The sequence below is a fragment of the Bidens hawaiensis genome, unplaced genomic scaffold, assembly GCF_021521415.1.
Source record: "Bidens hawaiensis isolate Kalapana, Puna unplaced genomic scaffold, B.hawaiensis_p1.1 tig00024238_1, whole genome shotgun sequence".
Classification (NCBI taxonomy): Eukaryota; Viridiplantae; Streptophyta; class Magnoliopsida; order Asterales; family Asteraceae; genus Bidens; species Bidens hawaiensis.
The window spans coordinates 102,500-123,764 of record NW_027493812.1 but is presented as its reverse complement, the minus strand read 5'-3'; the positions used below and the strand labels follow the sequence as shown (position 1 = coordinate 123,764).

General features: G+C 37.3%; 1 pseudogene; it reads right to left on the bottom strand.

The window, feature by feature from the left end:
• Positions 1-1,007: 1,007 nt before the first annotated feature.
• On the bottom strand, positions 1,008-7,262 carry LOC143568860 (wall-associated receptor kinase-like 2 pseudogene; annotated as a pseudogene).
• Between the last annotated feature and the right edge of the window lie 14,003 nt (positions 7,263-21,265).

Genomic DNA, 21,265 nt, shown 5'->3' with positions numbered 1-21,265 from the left:
ACTGCTTCACGCCTTCCGCGACGCGGGTGGTCTCAATACTAGTTTAGTATTATTTATAAACAGTCAATTTGGTAGTCATACGTGAACCTAAAAGTTTTCTAACCTTCCAATATTAGTTCGTCGTTTTATGCTTGTTTATGAACAATTTTTTACACTAATTATAATCGAACCTTACACTTGCAAAAACTAAAATTCTCATCACTTGCATCATACCACTAGACATATTTCGTATTTTTATTAACCTAAATTTGTTGTTTTCTTTTATTTGAATTTTTAAATAGTAACAGCTTAAACAAATTAAAAGTGAAAAAGTACATTATTATGACCATTCACAAGACAATAAAACAAGGGGTGGGCATGTAACTTATTGTTGGTTTGTTCAAAGATTATATATAATTACTAAATGACTCAAAACCTCGATTTTTTTTCTCTTTTTGTTTTTTGTCACATCTGCAAATTAGGTACATGTTCTTTCAATCTGGTCACAACTTCATTTTTAAATATACTATCTATGAACATTAACATATTATATTGCATTTAAAATTAATAGTGGACCTTTTGTTTTGATCTAGTATAGTTTAATTAGTTTTTGATAACGCACGTAAAGGATTCCTGCCAATGTTTAAAAATTTAGTTCAAAAGTTACAAAACAAGGGTTTCTAAGACAGATCCACGCGATAAGGTACACATAAATACTATTCAAGAGGTAGAGAGTTCAAATTCCACAACATAAATGTATAATGGTTAATAAAAGTAGATTATGATTAAAAGTCGTTTTTCAAAATAAAATGTATAAAATCATTTAACATTAACCTTTACACAAATGACAAAACATCTTCTAATTCACAAATAATTAACACACAAGATGATAAGTTCATTAGATAGGTACAAAATAACCAAGTACATAGTAGACTAACCCTTAAATGAAGAAGAGCAAATTAATATGACTGTTATTATCACATGTTTTTAAACTTAGTACATTCATACATCAATTTAAAATTATGTAACTATGTGATGCTACTTGGTGTTGACACCCCATAAGATAACATAAGTATCTCTTCTTCTTTTCCACCATTGTACTTGACTTTTCCAGAATCAGTTTGAACTGGTGAAAAGTGTGACATTCTAATTGTTTCCAACTCTAAGGCTACTTCTTTCATCGGCGGTCTATTTTTTCCACACAAATTTAGGCATCGAGTTGCTAGGTTAGCTACTTTTAATAACACATCCATGCTACCCTCTCTAACCATCTTTGCATCAAGAAGAGACATTACCTGACCTTCTTCAAATCCGATCATAAAGTGTGATACCAAGCTTATGCTTCCACCAAATCTACTTATGCAAATTGGTTTTTTTCCTGTTAAAAGTTCAAGTAAAACAACTCCAAAACTATAAACATCGTTTTTCCCAGTAAACTGACTAGATTGAAAGTACTCTGGATCCAAGTAGCCTAGTGTCCCTTTGACAACTGTAGTTAGGTAAGTTTGGCCCATTGATATGAACCTTGAAGTTCCAAAGTCAGATATCTTAGCATTACACTTTTCATCCAACAGTATATTAGTGGATTTAATGTCCCTATGGTAAATTGAGATAGAAGTTGCTGAATGCAAATAAGACAATGCTCCTGCTACCTGTGTAGCAATTTGTAATCGCATGTTCCAAGAAATAAAAACATGCGTATTCTCTTGATGAATATGATCATACAAGGTCCCATTTGAGATAAACTCTGAAACTAATATAGGAACATCGGTCTCTAAGCAACATCCTAATAGTTTGATCACATTCCTATGATTCACTTGTGAAAGATTAACCATCTCATTAATGAACTGCTCTAGTTGACTTTGGTTAATTACCTTTGACTTTTTTACGGCTATAATCCTTCCATCGCTCAACATGCCTTTGTATACTGTACCTTGGCCTCCACGGCCAATAATCCTATTCTCATTGAAGTAGTTTGTTGCTTTTTCCAACTCGTTAGATGTGAAAAGCTTGGTTTTTTCAACTAAACCATCAATACCTGCTTCTTGTTGCTTTAGAAGTAGCCCCCCATTACGTTCAAAAAATCTTCTTTTTCGTCGTTTATCTTTGGCTCTTTGTATTATTTTGTATAATGTAAAGGCAAGTGCATTAAGAACTAGGATGAGAATACTTATGCCAACACCTATATCGGATTCCAAGAACATGGTGAAAATCATGCCTTAAAAAGATATAACATGATGATGAAAGAACAAGCTACCTAAAAGAATGATGAGGATTTGAGATTTTCAACCAATACTTGCATTTTTGAATTAAACGAACCATATATTTGCTAAACTATAAAATGTAAAGTAGGTCACATCTAATTATTTTACTTCTGTCTGAAAATTGTCTAATATTGCTCAGTTTAATAAACAGAACATACTACCTTGGTCGTGTTACAATTATCCTTAACATATATTATGGGGAAAAGAACCAATACAATAATACCTTAACGTTCAATAGGTATGCGAATCCAACTTTTCACGAAATCGATCCATGAAATCACATCCCAACATCTCGGAATCGTCAATACATATCCAATTAATCATTGGTTCACCGAAAAAAACAATTTTGGATGGTTAATCGATCAATTTTTCACTTTTTTTCACGAAAACCGTTTTTGAGCGTTTTAGGTTTTTGGCTGAGTGTTTTAGGGTTTGGTTGAGTGTTTTAGTACTTTTGCCTTTGTTTTTTTTGCCTTTGAGCGTCTCGCGTACCTATCGTACGTACGTTAAGGCATATTTGTACAGTATCTCTACCGTATAGTTATGTTCTATTTGTAATTGTTGTTATTGTATCCTTTTATATAATTGATTTGTAATACATAATATCGCATGAGTTTATTTTATTAATTTATATGGTATCATAGTCTAAGGGTTATGGTTTGCTGTTCGTCTCTTCTCTGTGCTTTTGTTGATTGTTGTCTCTCTTCACCCTCCGTCCAACTTGCGTGACAAATTTCTTTCTCTTCTACTAGATCTCGTCTTGATCTAGGGAGGAAATGTACAAATATATTGAATAGGTTTTGTTTAGTTTTATCTTACAGCTGTGTAACTGTAGCTCGTATCATCATAGTCATTCCCCTTATCCTCTATCACCTATTATCGTGCTTCATTTGGTCGAAACTGTGGCCTTTGATCCAGTGCCGCCGTTTGACACCACAAAACAAATTATAAATTGGGCATTTAACATTAGCTTAAAAACTAGAACAAATTCAAATCAAGTTGTGAACCTGAGTTTTAAAAACCTTTGTTATTTTTTTCATGATTGCATGCTTTTCTTATAAGCTCATTGTTTTCTTATTATGGATATGATTGATTAGGTTTTCTTTATAATATACTTATTGTATTTTGATTAGGCCGGTCATTTGTATTGCTATAATTGCATCTGTGTATATAGTCGATAACTTCCATAATTTGTGTGTGTGTATATATATATAGTAGATATTTAAATATATTGATTGAGAACTGGGTATTATACAATTGGTTTACAAGGGTGTATTTATTCACAACAATGTACTATGACTAATTCTACAGGACTACACCTAAGGTTTAAATAATTACATGTAATAACTAAGCAGACTTGACTTGAGCACTGACTATGACTTTTTTCTTAATATGTCCCGAAAATATGGAGGATTTGTTGGGGACTCCAAACTTGGAGTGAAAATTTTCAAATAGTCTATGAGTGAGAGGCTTGGTTTAAGCATCTGCGGGTTGATCACATGAATTGATGTGGAAGACACACAAGTACTACTTATCTCGGACAAAGTGATAATTTAAAGCAATGTGCTTCATGCATGAATTAGAGGTGTGGTTGGCACAAAGGTATGTTGCAGCAACGCTATCACAAACTGACTTATGGAGTTTGCAAATACGATTAGGTAAATGAGAATGTATATAGCTCGGACGTTGCACCATAAATACAGCTTCTTGTACAGGGAAATCTTTTAGAGGAAGCAATGAACAAAAGCGTTGGAATGTTGTTGGTTTGGTGACCGGACTAAATGTGCCAAAGTAGTCCTTGCCATATTGTTGTAGGAGCCCTTTGGCTACAAGACGAGACTTGTATTTTGCTACTGAATTGTCTGGATTTTGTTTGACTCGAAAACCCAGTTACAACTAATTGGAGTTTGGGGAAGAAAATGAAATGAGCTCCCCAGTGCCGTTTTGGAGAGGGCATTGAATACATTATCAATGACTTTGTCCCAACAGGGGTCTTTGAGAGCATGGGAGTGAGCGTTGGGTTCCAAGGTGGGAGGGATAGGGTGATGAGTAGAAGTGTTAATAAACTTGGAATTGAAAGCTGGTACGAGGCAGTGGTTTGAAGATGAAGATAATGGAGGTAGTGTGTTTGAAGAAGGTGGCGGAGGCCGGAGGGGGTTGGTTTGGAGATAAGGGTGATTGAGAGGAAAAGGTTGTGGATTGTCAAATTGAGTTTGGATATGACATGTAGTAGATACTTGTGTCAAGAGAGGAGAAACAGGAGTTGGGAAGGAGTTGGTTGCGGGTTGTTTGGGACGAAGAAGAATAGGAGACAACAAGTTCGGATTAGGAGATAGTGTAGCAGTTTGCATGAGAGTGACAGGTTTGGGTGGTTATGGGAGTGAAGAAGATGAAGTGGACGGTGTTTTATTGGGAAAATTATATTCAGTGAATTCTACATGGTGAGAATAAAAATGAAGGCAATGATTAATTGAATCATAGCACTTGTAAGCCGATTTAGAGGTTGAATAGCGAAGAAAAATGCATCAAGTGGACCGAGGTTGGAGTTTAGAGGTGGAGTAGGGATGTAGCAAAGGTACCAAAATGGTTTGATTAATGGACTTTTATGATCAAGAATGGAATTAGGAAGTCAACTAATTAGACTCAAAACAGTTTGAAGAACATGGGACAAAAATGAAAGGGGATCGGAAGACCAACATAGTGAAGAGATGAGCCCTTAGTATTCACCATCATTATCTGTAAATAGTAAGGGAGTTTGTAAAACTTTTCGACCAATACTTCAAATTATGGCTTTTATTGCATTGAACAAAAAATGGTAAGGAAGGAACTACTAGATTTGCACAGCTTATCGCCAGAAAGAAGATTCTTACGTACGTGAGGAACACATAAGACATTTGGTAAAGATAAAGAGTAGGGAGTCTAAAATATTGTGCTACAATATGAGAAATAGGAAGATCAATACCATTACCACCAAGTATTTCATCATTTCCCTCATATTTTTAGAAATTTTAGAGCTTGAGGTTATGCGGTGGGACACAACACCATCAAGCAACTGAGGCGGAGAGGCGGAAGATAAGCTTAAGGTAGTGACATGGACTACAAGAACAGTGGGTGAGCTTCACCAACTTAATATTGATGTCCCTGAAAAACCTAGGAACCTTACAGCAGTCACGAGTATCTTGGCCAGGGATGTTGCAAAACTGACAAAATGAGTGGATTAGAATGTAACTAATGCTCACTAGTCTTTGGTTTGCCATTCAGTGAGAAGTGCGTGCACCTCGAGGTTGATTGGGTTGTAGTAATTACTTTAGGGAATTCGAGAAAGAAGAATGTTTGGGTTAGTGATGGGTGTCGTTGGAAGTCACAATCGTAGAAAAAATAAATTGAACTCCCTGGAGTGTGGTGAACTATTTGGTTGAGAAAAGGATTTTACACAACTGATTTCAAGGGTGTATTTATGCACAAGAATACATGAAAGTACCTTGACAAGTCCCAATCGATAATTAAACATGAACAAAACGAATAACTCTCGTTTATTATTAAGTATTGACTTCACATGATGATCATTAACTACGACTTTTCCTTAATATGGTAATCATTTAAACGGAGCCAACACTTGCTCCATCTAACGATTGTGTATGGACGAGATGAAAGTAAAGTGAAGTATAAATGAAAACTAAAATATGCTACTACCAAGAAAAATAGCCCGGGATGATGATTTGCTTCTTCGATGGCCGAATTTGTAATCACAAGTAAGTTAAGCAGACCACCATATGATACTTTGTACATACAAAAGCCCCGCGCTTCCTGACACTTTGTACATTCTTCATTAACTAAAGGTACACAAAATGCAGAAAAAAAAAAATCACATAAAATATAATAAGAGAAGTTAGATTTAAATAATTTAAACTGTTACCTATTAACGAAAGGTTATAGTTTGAAATACTAAAATCCAATTAGGATAATATAACATAACCAAACATACCTTTGCATCCACCAGATAAATAAGGATTTCCTTCTTCTAATTCAGAAAGACAGCTACACTTTCCAGTGTGGACTGAGGTGTTATTACTCATAGGTAGCTCATGCCTGCTGAAATTATAACTACAACTTTCTTCGCTATAATAACTGTATGGTAGCATCCACTGAAGTACAGTCGGGATTGAAGAAACGTCCCCATCAAAAGATTGGCGCGAAAACAACTCATGGCCATATAAATTTTCCGCCACCAAGAAGGAAGAAACACATGATTTATTACCTGTCACACTGACCCTGTAAGTGTCCAGATAATAAGGAACTTTGACTCGACAACAATTCATCCCATAGCAATTGCCTATCCTAGAACCTACAGGTCGCTGCGAACAAAATGTTGAACATTCGGCAAGCTCATTTCCATATTGGCTGGATATGGCCGCAGTGCCACATCCCAGAACATTGAATTTATTGTGCATTTTTGAAAACAGGAACGGGCTGACAACGAGATTTACAATTTGGCTGATATTCCAAACTGGGGCTTGACAATCAGAGCTCATTGAGACATTGACAAGAACCATCTGTTCATTCAAGTCTACACCCAACAATGGCAGGTTTTTTAGAGCAGACAAATAAGGTTTGGAAGAGTTGCAATCAACCGCGTACCATTTGTTCAGAAAACAGTTGGGACCAATTCCAAAAGGGTATGGAATTGTCAAATTCCCGCACTTCTCTATGCATCCAGGCTTGGAGTAGCGAGGGACTAATTCGGTGGTCGCGGTTGTTAATGAAATGAAGATGATTAAAATAAAAGTTTGAGGTGATTTCATTGCTTTAAATTTTGATTCTAGCATGATAGATCGATGTATCTTTCTTCTAGTGTTTGTTGGGAATTTAATGTGGTCATCAACGTCCAATATGGTGCAAAACTAAAGTTGGTTTCTATGAGTTGACTGGTTACTCATAAAATCAAACAAGTTGTAACTGGACCGGCCGGGGTGGACTGGGTGCGTGTTTGATCTTCTTGACGTGTAGAAAGTGTTGAAACAATTTTAGGTGCAACTACATAATCTTTTAACTCATAAAGTAAATAAAGAAAGTAGGATATTTACTTGTCAATATATATAAGTTACAATCGTATATTATAATTACATAACAAATATACAAAGTATCTAATGCCATATGTATTTTCAAGTAGTTACATTTTTACATACACGGCATTAGAGAATCATTGTAAACACATATACATACACATTATCATACGCCTTGAAACCGCTAGTCTACATGCAGTTCGCACAAATTCTCCTAAATCATGGTAATGTTATCCAAATTAATACAATAAACTGGAATAACTAGCAACTAGAATGTATATATACGACAGGACCGGTTATTGTGAAAAGAGGATATGCAAAATATACGAAAAAACACATGTGTACAATCATTGAGTTTAGTGCAAGATAAATTACGTCTATTTAATTACAAATCGTTTAAGACACTAATTTTGTAATGGAATAGGGGCGCCACATATTTGCAATTAATTAAAGCCATCGTTGTAACAGTTAAACACCACTACTAAACAAGACTTTCATGTACGAAATAAAAATCACGACAAATATTAACGGATCACCCCCAAACAAAATAGAATTCATAATCTTGTCGATAATATCAAAAATTTTGGTGAAAAAAGTCTAATAAACCAAAACTCCTGGTGAAAGCCAAAACTCATAATCTGGTCGATAATGCCAAAACTCTTGGTGAAAGAATCTAATAAACTCATAACTGAAAAACCAAAACTCTAGTAAACCAAAACAGATAATTAAAGAGGTAATTACTGGCGTATTGGGAATGACTGCATATCTAACGGTATTAAAAAATCTAATAAACCAAAAACCTTGGTGAAAGTCAATGAGTGAACGTAAGGTGGTTTTGCTAACATCCACCCTGACTAAGATATATCTTTTGATCATAATGATTCTTTCTCAATTATCCGTAGCAGATCTTGAACATCTAGTATGGATGGCTAGAAGTAATGACTTAAAATTTATTTTTCCTACTCCTAAGTTTCGGTTTGGCAATCCGGTTCGTGTTACGGACTGAAACCATTGCAATGTATGAGACTTGTCCCACATCGATTGTATGGGCAATTGATGTGAGACTTATAAGCCAAATGAGTTCCCTCACCTGTCACCTATCAGACTAATCTTATGGATTGAGTTCTTCTGTTTGGCTTGTAACATTGGTATCAAAAACAACCTCCGTTTTGGTGGCCCACTGAGTGGTGGCCGGGATGAAACTATTGCAAGGTATAAGACTTGTTCCACATTGGTTGTATGGGCAATTGATGTGAGGTTTGTAAGCCAAATGAGTTCCCTCACCTATTAGACTAGTCTTTTGGATTGAGCTCTTCTAATTGGCTTGTAATATTGGTATCGGCTTGTAATATTGGTATCATAGCCAACCTCGGAGTGGTGGCCTGAAGGAAGCCAGTTGTCACCAACGAGGACTCGAAGTGGTTAGGGCTGTCACCTTTACCCGAAACCCAACCCGAAAAAACCCATACCCGAACCCGAACTAACCCGACTCGAAAACCCCGAACCCGAGAAAAGACTAACCCGAACCCGAACCGAAGTAATTCGGGTTGGTTCTCGGGTTTGATTTATAAGATTTGGGTCAACCCGAAAAACCCGAATAAAATTTTTAGTTTTAAAATTATATATATTTTTATGTATAATAGGTTAAGTCTTAGTCACTAAAGTTATCAATAACTGGCTCTAATCGACTATTGTCATTCTAACTATTATGGATCGATTGCTTATTATTAATTTATGTTTTCTATTTTTTAATAATAGCAACCGTAATCGAACAACCAAACATACCCGATTGAATACGATTATGGTTCGAGTTAGTCTTACTCTTCTCTTGAATTGTTATATCAAGTTAGGTTAGTTTATTATTTGATTATTTATGTTATAAGCAAAGAAGAATATGATGGTTTAATTTTAGCATTGTAGTTATTAAAAATTTTGTGGTTTTGTGTTTTTTTTCTAGGATACCCGAAACCCGATTAACCCAACCCGAAAAAACCCGAACCCGAATTACCCGAACCCGAAAAACCCGCGAGAGATTTGGGTTGGGTTTCGGGTCAAGATTTAAAACTTTGAAAAACGAAGAACCCGACCTGAAAAACCCGAAACCCGAAAAACGAACCCGAAGAACACCCCTAGGAGTGGTGGCCTGGAATGAGCCAGTCGTGACCAACGAGGACGTTGGCCCTGAAGGAGGGTGTATTGTTACGGATTGAAACCATTGTAAGGTATGAGATTCCCACATCGGTTGTATGGACAATTGATATGAGATCCATAAGCGAAATGGGTTCCCTCACTTATCAGACTAGTCATTTGGATTGAGTTCTTCTGTTTGGCTTGTAGCATTGGTATCAGAGCCAACATCGGAGTGGTGGCCCACAAAGTGTTGGCCTGGAGGAAGCCAGCCGTGACTAACGTGGTCGTGACCAACAAGGACTCGGAGTGGTGGCTTGGAATGAGCCAGCCGTGACCAACGTAGCTGTGACCAACGAGGACGTTGGCCCATAAGGAGGGTGTATTGTTACTTACTGAAACCATTGCAAGGTATGAGACTTCTCCCACATCGGTTGTATGGGCAATTGATGTGGGGTTTATAACCCAAATGGGTTCACTCACCTATCAGACTAGTCTGTGGATTGAGTTCTTTTGTTTGGCTTGTCACATTGATTGTTACGGAATAAAACCATTGCCAGATATGAGACCTGTCCCACATCGATTGTATGGGCAATTGATGTGGGGTTTATAAGCCAAATGAGTTCCCTCACCTATCAGACTAGTCTTTTGGATTGAGTTCTTCTGTTTGGCTTGTAATATTTGTATCAGAGCCAACCTCGGAGTGGTGGCCTGGAGAAAGCCAATCGTGACCAACGTGGCCGTGATCAACGAGGACTCGGAGTGGTGGCCTGGAATGAGTCAGTCGTGACCAATGTGGCCGTAACCAATTAGGACGTTGGCCCTTAAGGAGGATGTATTGTTACGGACTGAAACCATTGCAAGGTATAAGCGTTATCCCACATCAGTTGTATGGGCAGTTGATGTGGAGTTTATAAGCCAAATGGGTTTGCTCACCTATCAAACTAGTCTTTTAGATTGAGTTCTTCTTATTAGCTTATAACCTTGGTATCTGAGCCAACCTCGGAATGGTGGCCAGGAGGAAGCCAGTCGTGTCTAACGTGACCGAGACCAACAAGGACTCGGAGTGGTGGCTTGGAATGAACCAGTCGTGACCAACGTGGCCGTGACCAACGAGGACGTTGGCTATTAAGGAGGGTGTATTGTTACGGACTGAAACCATTGCAAGGTATGAGACTTATCTTACATAGGTTGTACGGGCAATTGTTATAGGGTTTATAAGCCAAATGGGTTCCCTCACCTATCAAACTAGTTTTTTAGATTGACCTTTTGTGTTTGGCTTGTAACAGTTCGGGTCAGGTCAAATAATAAAAACTTTGCATTCAATCATTCAACTAAAACACCAATTTAACCATTCAACTCTAAAGTGACTCTCGAATACCGAATTCACATAATCAAATCTTCCAATAACTCGAAACCATAACATACCAAATTGGAAAAAAAAATAATACAAAATGGTGAAATACGACTTCGAATAATTCGAAACTATAACATAACAAATTGAAAAAAAAAAGATAATACAAAATGGTGAAATGTGAATTGTTGAGCATGGTCCCTGCTTGATCCTATTGACCGTTTCGATTAATCGATTCACAACTATTCAACTCAGTTTCGAACCTCATGCCATAACGGACAGTTACAACACCCAATCAATCGATTAATCGATTTCACACCCAAACGATTTTTACCAATTCATCTTTCTTCTGCATCTTCGGTTCTGACTTCTGTGTCGAACCTCACAAGTCACATAGTGGCCAACGTTTGAAAATGGAAACTCCATTTGTTTTGGTCTAACATCAACGGAACAATCAGATTAGGTTGAATTATGGGCTTAATGTTTGGTTTTATTTTTTGTTTAAAACTTATATGGGCTTGGGGATTGGCTTGGTCTTATGGGGTTTATTTATTAGCCTTTCTTTATCTTTAAATTTATTTTGTAATTTTTTTTTCCTTCTTCGGCTTAAAATAAAATTTATTTTTCTTTTAAAGTTCAAAGCTGACCCGAACTCAAGTAATATGAATGGGTAGAACTCAAATAATTAAGGTGGGTCGGACTCAAGACATATATAGATAATTTTTATTTTTCGCTACTCGATTTGGCCTAGTGTAAGGTCCGCCCATGTCTCTTATTTATATTTTTGTATAAAAATTTGTACATTGATATAAAGGTTGATCACAAATCTTGTTAACATTAATTCAGAAGGACTAAAACAAAATATTATAAGTGGGTGATATATCAAAATAAATAAGTAGGGAAGGGTGGGGGGGATAAAACTATTTATTTATATCCACTTTACTAGAAAACTTGAAGTAACCATCCCCGACATCGCCTTCTGTCATCAACTCCTCTTGTGAAGCAGGTAACTTTCGTGAATCATTAAAAAAATGAGTGAAAAGTATACGTAAAAATGGTTAACTATGCATGATAGGTCATATCGACCAAAAACATAAAAAAATAACCACACTAAAAAATTCCAAAAGAATTACAAAAAAAATAAGAAAAAAAATCAAATAAATTAAAGTTAATAGAATGTGGAATAACTCTCATAGAGTTTAGGGACAACAACATGAATTTGATTATAACCGAGGGGGTGTCATTTGAACATTCATGTAAAAAAAACAAAAAAACTTGAAAAGGGTTCGACAAAGAGTCAACCCAACAAGATTAAAATCTGTTATAATTTAATAAGAATTAACACAAGATTAGTGCTAAGACTTGAGAACTTTAGAGAATTTGGCAAAAAGAGAAAGTAGTGAAATGTATCATTTATGAATGTGTATGAGGTGCGTTTTCTCCTTTACATTGAGCTAGCTGATGTATATAAAAATATACATATTTTTAGCATCAAATAATCTATAAAAACTGCAACTTCTATCGTATAATATAGTTAAAATAACTACTTATCATGTTAAAATGTATTTTCAGGTGAATCCAAGCCTCAAATGAAGAAACGAATGAAAAGCCAAAGAAAAACCAAAGAAAACAGCAAAACATGGGGCTGTGCTTCAGGAAACATGGGGTTGTGCTTTCAGGAAACATGGGGCTGTGTTTCAGGAAAAATGAGGGCGTGCCTCAGGAAGCACGGGGCCACCTTCCAGAAACGACAAAAAGAATTAGCACATGTCACTAAAAAGCACGGGTCTGTGCCTCTCAACCACGGGGCCGTGGCCACGTCATAGAAAAGACAAAACAAATCTGGCACATGTATAAAAATGCACGGGGGCGTGCTCATCAAGCAAGGGGCCGTGCCTCACTCTCCAGATTGCCTATAAATAGTGGCTCATGTTGCACTCATTGGGTGTGCTTTGAAAAGACTTCTATCCGATTCTCTCTTATAAAAACACACACTAACACTCACATAGAAGGTTTAGTGAAGAGTTTGAAGGCTTGGAGATCATCACCATCAACCATCATCATCATCATCCATCATCATCATCATTAAGAAGGAAGATTCATCTACATTTGGTTAGATTGTTCCAAGTTTAATCATGTATTTGTTATTATCATTCATCTTAATGTTTATCATCATGCTCATTATGAGCTAAACTCCTTTTACCATCTAAAATCTATGAAGAAGCTTTGTTTTACTTGATAATTATATAAAACATGTGGTGTAGTCTAGTAAAGTACATGGTTATATTACAATTATCTTTTTGATGAGAAATGTTTCAACATCTTAAATCACTAATTCAAAGTTGATGGTTGTCAATTCCATTGGCAATCGTTCATGATCGATTCATGTACTTGAAAGATATAAATACTTTGATACATTATCGAAACATGGATCCTTATATTGTACTTAGAAATGATGAGATATAAGTTATGATGTATTTTTCTAGACCTTGGTAATCCGAAAATGGCTTTGCTTAGGATATCAAATTTGTTAAAGAAATCATATGTTAATGGAATGTGTAATTATAACCTACATAAATCAACCAAGGGGAGCTTGTGCGACTAAACTACAACCACCCGAAGTTGTTAGAATTGGTATTTGAGAAATCAAAGTCAATCCTAATCTTTCTACTTTACGAAACTACTTGCCAACTTAAATTGACATCAATGAGATGACATGACATTAGGAAATGGTGGACTTTAAAATGCGCATGCTATCTCCTTAGTACCAAAGATGCTCACTTAAGGTTTAAGGAGCTATCTATCATATATTATTATGGCAAGTTTACCACATGTACAATTATTATTTATCAATGCTAAATTGAAGTGGATTCTTGATCTTAGATGGTAACCTTCGCATAATTGAACAACTCGTTTAGAATCTCTTTTCTTGGTCACCTATATATTATATATATATAAGTATTTATATTTTATAAGAAGTTTGAAGAAAATTAACCCCAAAATGATTAAAACCTCCGATTAAAATAAAACAACGATTCATTATTAGAAACATTTGTGTCCACGGATCGATACTTGGTTCTTACCAATACTATTCTACATATACGATAAGTACACTTGCCTATTTTGTGTGTGTTTAGTCTTTGTAGAAATCACTTTTATAAATTTAAAACACGATCTTGTGCGAAAGCAAATTATCCAACCTTTCATATTTTATACCACTAGCACGCACACATCAAAAGTTTTTGGCGCCGTTGCCGGGGACACGGTACGATTCTAAGAACGATCCAAGTTTTAATTTAATCATTGTTTATAATTGTACAAATTTTTAACTTCTATTTTAATTTACCTTTAATTTTTTTTACTATGTATTAAACTATATAATTTTACGACTAACCTACTTTTTACCTTTATTTACCTTACCTTACTGTAGCTTAATTAACTTAGACCTTAGATAGTTTAGAATAGCTTAGCCTAATTTGTAGTTTAACTTAGACTAACCTTTAGACTAACTTTAGCTAACTTTTACTTTAGTGTTTACTTTTGATTTTGTCCCATGTATGTCCTCTACTTTTGAGCCTGAGCTTGTTTCTCCAATTTCTGAACCAGAACAACTCTTTCGTCGACAAGCACATAAACGGACAGTAGAAACCGCCGAAGAAATCAAAGACGAATCAGCAGACGCCACCACATCTGGATAAAATTAAACCGAAGAAATGATGGCGGCCCAGAACAATGAGCCGAACATGAGCCAGTATGCCAAGTCATTTCTCGAAGGCTATGGCAATGGAGTGGCTCCACCCGAAATCACAGAAAATTTCGAAATCAAATCAAGCACCATTCATATGGTGGAAAATTCAGTTCAATTTCATGGTCTCCTAGACGAAGACCCTCTTTCTCACATATCTCGATTTCTACGAATCTGCATAACCTTTAAAATCCAAAACTGTTCAGAAGATCAAATCAAGCTTAAACTCTTTCCTTTCTCTCTGAGGGGCCAAACCCTAGAATGGATAGAATCTCTTTCTTCTGGTTCCATCACCACTTGGGACCATATGGTTGAACAGTTTCTCCTCAAATATTTCCCGCCTGATAAAACTGCCAAATACCGAGCCAGCATTACCGGATTCCGGACCGATGATGACGAATCGTTACACGCAGCATGGGAAAGATACAAAAGTCTTCTAAGAAGATTCCCAAATCATTGACTGAGCGAATGGTTACAAGTACAAACTTTCTTTGACGCACAATCTAGTCAAAACTAACAGGCCATCGACCAGATCGCTGGTGGAGACCTGGGATCCAAATCACCTAACGAAGCATTTGAAGTCCTGGAGAAGGCCGCAAAGAAGAGTTTCGCTTACAACCCACCAATATCTACACCTACCCATAAAGGAATACATCACGTTGACTCCAACACTCTTGTCACAGCACAGCTTGAAGCTCTTTCTAAAAAAATCGAACAACTTCAAGCCGAACTATCAAAAACCAGACTCACCTGTGACACTTGTGGACGAAGTCATTAGACGAGTGACTGTAAACAAGTCATTATGGCCATGGAAGAAGTCGATTTCATCGCTCGACAGAACAACGCTTTTAGCAATAACTACAATCCAGGATGGAGAAACCACCCGAATTTCAGCTGGAAAGACGGAGGTAACACTCAACCTTTATCCGGATTCGAAAAGAGACCTACGAATCAACCCTTCCAACCTAAACCTCAATTTCAAGATCAAAGTTCTAGTAGCCATCAAAACCCAAGCTACTCGAAGATCGAAGAAATGCTAACCCAATTGATGACCAAAACAAATGAAGCAGAGAAGAAAGCCGACTCAAGATCTGTTGATATCAGCGGAGTATTATTAAAACATGAAGCCGATCTCAAAAGTCAACAAGCATCACTTCAGAACCTAGAAACCCAAATCGGACAAATTGCCCAACAATTATCTGAAAGACCACCTGGCACTCTTCCAAGCAATACAATCACCAACCCTAATGCTAGTGCTAACGCCGTCACACTCAGGAGTGGTACAACCACTGTTGTTCCACCAGCTTTGGAGAAAAAGTCTCCTGATGAAACGCAAGAAACACTGACCCCAACAAGCACAGTACAGCCTAAGGAACTAGTCCGAACCTATGTTCCGCCTATTCCATACCCTGGAAGACTGAAGCAGGAGTGATTGGAAGCCCAGTACGGGAAGTTTCTAGAACTTTATAAGCAACTCCATATCAACATCCCTTTTGTCGAAGCTATCGCTCAAATGCCAAAATACGCCAAGTTTCTCAAAGAAGTGCTGACAAACAAAAGGAAGCTGGAGGAACTCTCGCATGTCACCCTAAGTGAAGAATGTTCAGCTGTCCTCCAAAGCAAGCTACCGACAAAGATGACCGATCCAGGGAGCTTTACTATCCCTTGTCTCATAGGAAATTTATCTGTTTGCAATGCCCTGGCTGACCTAGGAGCTAGTATTAATTTGATGCCTTATGCGGTTTTTGCAAAACTTGGTATAGGAGAACCAAAGCCCACCCGCATGAGCATTCAGTTAGCTGACCGATCCGTTAAATATCCTTGGGGCATTGTTGAAAACATGCTTGTCAAAATTGACAAGTTCGTTTTCCCAGTAGATTTTGTGATTCTAGACATGGAGGAAGACAAAAGTGTACCTCTAATTTTAGGAAGACCCTTTTTAGCCACCGCAAATGTTATCATTGATGTTTGCACCAGCAAACTCACTCTTAGGGTCAATGACGAGGCAATCACTTTTGACATAGGAAAATCTATGCAATATCCGCAACAACACGATGACACCTTATACTGTGTTGATATCATAGACTCCATCGTAAGTTGCTATATGCGAGATTCCTCCATCAATACTCCCCTAGAAACACAAGTTTTAGACAAAACACTAAACAAACCCATTTTAGAAAATGAAAATTTCAATAACAACTACCACGAAGAATCAGAAACGATATACGACATCATTGAAAACAATGAAAAATCAAAACCATCAATCGAAGAACCACCAGCCTTAGAGTTAAAAGAACTGCCAAAACATCTCGAATACGCCTTTCTAGAGAAAGATTCTCAACTCCCAGTAATTATTTTTTCTCACCTTTCTAAAGAAGAGAAAGACGAACTTCTTTAGGTTCTCAAAAACCATAAGAAGGCTATCGCATGGAAGATCATGGATATCAAGGGCATCAGTCCTTCGTTTTGTACCCACAAAATCCTCATGGAGGAAGAATACAAACCCGTGGTCCAACATCAAAGACGTCTCAACCCCAACATGCAAGATGTGGTGAAGAAGGAAGTAATCAAACAGCTTGACGCCGGATTAATCTACCCGATCTCGGATTCACCTTGGGTTAGTCCCGTTCAGGTAGTACCCAAGAAGAGAGGAATGACAGTCGTAATGAACGAGAAGGACGAACTAATACCAATGAGAACCATCACAGGCTGGCGAGTTTGGATTGATTACCGGAAACTCAATGACGCCACAAGAAAAGATCATTTTCCACTTCCTTTTATCAATCAAATGCTTGAACGTCTATCTGGAAAAATGTTCTACTGTTTTCTTGATGGATTTTCCGGATATTTCCAAATTCCCATTGCTCCTGAAGATCAGGAGAAAACCACCTTTACATGTCCATATGGAACCTTCTCCTACCGAAGAACGCCATTTGGACTATGTAATGCTCCGGCCACCTTCCAGCGATGCATGGTGGCCATCTTTCATGAAATGGTCGAACACTCTATGGAAGTTTTCATGGACGACTTCTCAGTCTTTGGAGACTCCTTCGAACATTGTCTGAAAAACCTAGACAAAATGTTGACTAGGTGTGAAGAAGTGAATTTTGTACTCAACTGGGAAAAATGTCACTTTATGGTCAGAGAGGGCATTGTTCTCGGTCATATGATATCCCGAGCAGGACTAGAAGTTGATAGGGCCAAAATAGAAACAATATCCAAACTTCCACAACCAACTTCAGTCAGAGCCATTAGAAGTTTTCTAGGTCACGCAGAATTCTACCGCCGCTTCATAAAAGACTTTTCCAAAATTGCTAGACCTATGACCAAACTTCTGGAGAAAGACGCACCCTTCGTCTTCTCTGAAGAATGTGTTGAATCATTTAACATATTGAAGGACAAACTTGTCAACGCACCAATCATAACTACACCCGATTGGACCCTTCCATTCGAGATCATGTGCGATGCAAGTAACTTTGTAGTTGGAGCCGTACTCGGACCACGCAGAGAAAAACACTTTCACCCAATTTACTATGCTAGTAAAACTCTTAATGATGCACAAGAAAACTACACCACAACAGAAAAAGAGTTATTAGTGGTAGTTTTCGCCTTTGAAAAGTTTAGATCCTACCTAGTTCTTTCCAAAACCATAGTTTACACCGACCATGCCGCCATACGTTACCTCTTCAACAAGCAGGATGCCAAACCCATACTTATCAGATGGATTCTACTACTCCAAGAATTCGACATAGAAGTCAAAGACAAAAAGGGAGCAGAGAATATAGCCGCAGACCATCTTTCACGCTTAGAATGCCCATCTTCAGAAGAACTTCACAAAGAAACTATCAATGATAATTTTCCACACGAAATTCTCATGCATATCCAAGCAGTCATGAAGGAAAAGGATGAAAGTCCTTGGTTTGCCGACTTCGCACACTATCTGGCTTGTAGAATCCTAAGAAAAGGGCTAACTCATCAACAGCGGAAGAAATTCTTCTCCGATCTTAAGTTTTACTTCTGGGAAGATCCATACATGTTTAGGATAGGCGCTGACCAAGTTATTCGTAGGTGCGTAGCAGGCAAGGAGGCCTTAGACATTTTCAAACAATGCCATGAAGGACCCACTGGTGGACACCACGGTACCGCCAATACGGTCAGAAAAGTGTTTGATGCAGAATTTTTCTGGCCCACCATATAAAATGATACACGTACTTTGATCTAAGCATGCGATGCTTGTCAAAGAGCCGGGAACATCTCAGCCAAGAATGAGATGACTCAAAAGGGCATTCAATTTTGTGAGGTCTTTGATGTATGGGGAATAGATTTCATGGGCCCTTTTCCTAACTCGTTCGGAAATAAGTACATCCTAGTAGCAGTCGACTACGTGTCTAAATGGGTAGAGGCTCAAGCTCTTCCCACTAATGATGCTCGGGTTGTAGTAAGATTTCTGAAAAAGTTATTTTCACGATTCGGTACTCCGAAAGCCCTAATAAGTGACAGAGGTACCCACTTCTGTAACGCTCTGATGGACAAAGTCTTAGCACGATATGGGGTTCACCTCCGACTGGCAACACCATATCATCCTCAGACCAGAGGGCAAGTAGAGGTCTCGAATCGAGGAATTAAAAGGATTTTAGAAAGAACTATAGGAATGAATCACAAAAATTGGGCAGAAAAGTTAGATGATGCTTTGTGGGCTCTCAGGACGGCATACAAAACCCCCATAGGAACAACACCATTCAAACTTGTTTATGGGAAGGCATGTCATATACCCGTAGAACTAGAACACAAAGTGTATTGGGCTCTGAGAGCAGTGAATTTTGATCTAATGTTCTCCGGTAAAAACCGAGAAGATCATATTCACGAGCTCGAAGAACTAAGAGCACTGGCATATGAGAATTCCTGGTCTTACAAAGAAAAGACTAAAAGTTTACACGAAGCCCATTTAAAAGGAAACAAGAAATTTCAAGTTGGCGACCGTGTACTGTTATATAACACACGTTTACATCTTTTACCAGGAAAATTGAAATCTCGTTGGACAGGTCCACACATAGTTGAATCAGTTTTTTACTATGGGGCAGTTGAGATTTCAAATCTGATGGCCACAAGTTCAAAGTTAACGGACATCGATTAAAACCATACATCGATGGACCATTCGAGACCGTCTCGAAGGTACTAATCCTCCACCCAAATCAATGAACATTTTGGAAGTAGGGTCTGGCCAAGACCCTGATTAAACTAGGCATTGAAATAAGGTTAAAAATATATAATAAATAAATAAAATAATAATAATAATAATAATAATAATTTTAAGTATTATTATGCTTGTTGGTCGTATGCAGTTTTTATATAGGTACACTACAAGAAAACGGACGAACAACAGGGGACGCTCTGTCAAAATTTCATTGGCCCGTAGGGAAGTTCCTTTCCATTTTACCCTCCATATACTTAATATGAATCTTATTATTAATCTTTTATGAATCTTTCACATCGAGGACAATGTGAGATTCAAGTGTGAGGAGGGGAATTACTTGACCAATTGCTTGCTCAACTAATTATAAGATTATCTAATAACAAAATTTTTTGTAGCAAACAAAGACTATTTTTGACAAAACCAAAAGAAAATCCAAGAGAATTTTTTTGCAAATAACTAACTACAAATCTACTATAACCAAAAAAGTGAAAAAGTAAAAAAAAGTTTTGTAATAATGAGAACAAATTTATGCAAAATATGGGGTTTATACCTAGTCCCTCCGTTACTGTGAGATAAACCTCATGCCATATAAATATTTTTTCGGAAGCATTGAGTGAGTCATATGTTTCGTGTGATTTAGAACTTGTCGCAATTATTCATTTCAAGACCGCACGAAGCGTTGTATAAGGAAAAAGGTAATATTGTCACAATCCTCTCAAACCATTCCCCAAATTACAAAACCCAAAATCCTAAACCAAAACCTTTCCACTTTATCCCTCTCACCGGTAAAATACAACACTGGTATTTTACCGGCAGACCCTAAAGAACTGGAAATGCATTATTTTGATTTCAATTTCCTTTGCTGCATCACTTCACAAAACCTAGGTTGCCTCCATAACTTAGGAAGATAATCTTTCTCTTTAGCAATGAAGTGAGGAAAAAGTGGCGCCAAGACGAACAAAGGCAACCATTTTGTGGAATTTCCAAAAACGCAATGAAGAGAAGAGCGAAAAGATACGAACGATGCTTAGGTTGCGGCAACTGGTCCCACAAAGGAAGATGTAGAAAAAGTCAAACTCAGTCTCAGCATGAATATACCAAACTAATGAGGGTGGGGGCTATTAGGCTCAAAGACGAACGATCCATTAGAGTTGGGAGTTATGTTCAGAACAGGATTGAGGAAGAACTAATCCACATCCTCGACAAAACTGGTCTTGACGATCTGACCTTAAAAGAGTCACTAGGTTATAAAAAAAATAGCAATCGGGAGAAAGGAGCTAATCGTTGAAGACATCTTAAGACTCCCGACAATCAGCAGAAGTTGTATTTACCGTCCTCATCCTAATTAATCTAAACCCTTGAACCACCACAAAATACCAAATCCCTACTCAAAACCAACCCACATTACCTTCTAATCTATGCAACCCTTCACAAAGGTGGAGATTTGAAATTGCTACAAGCTAATTTTTCACAGGTTGCATTTTGACTAAGAGTGTTCACATACATACATCACATGTATGATCAGATATAAAACCGAGT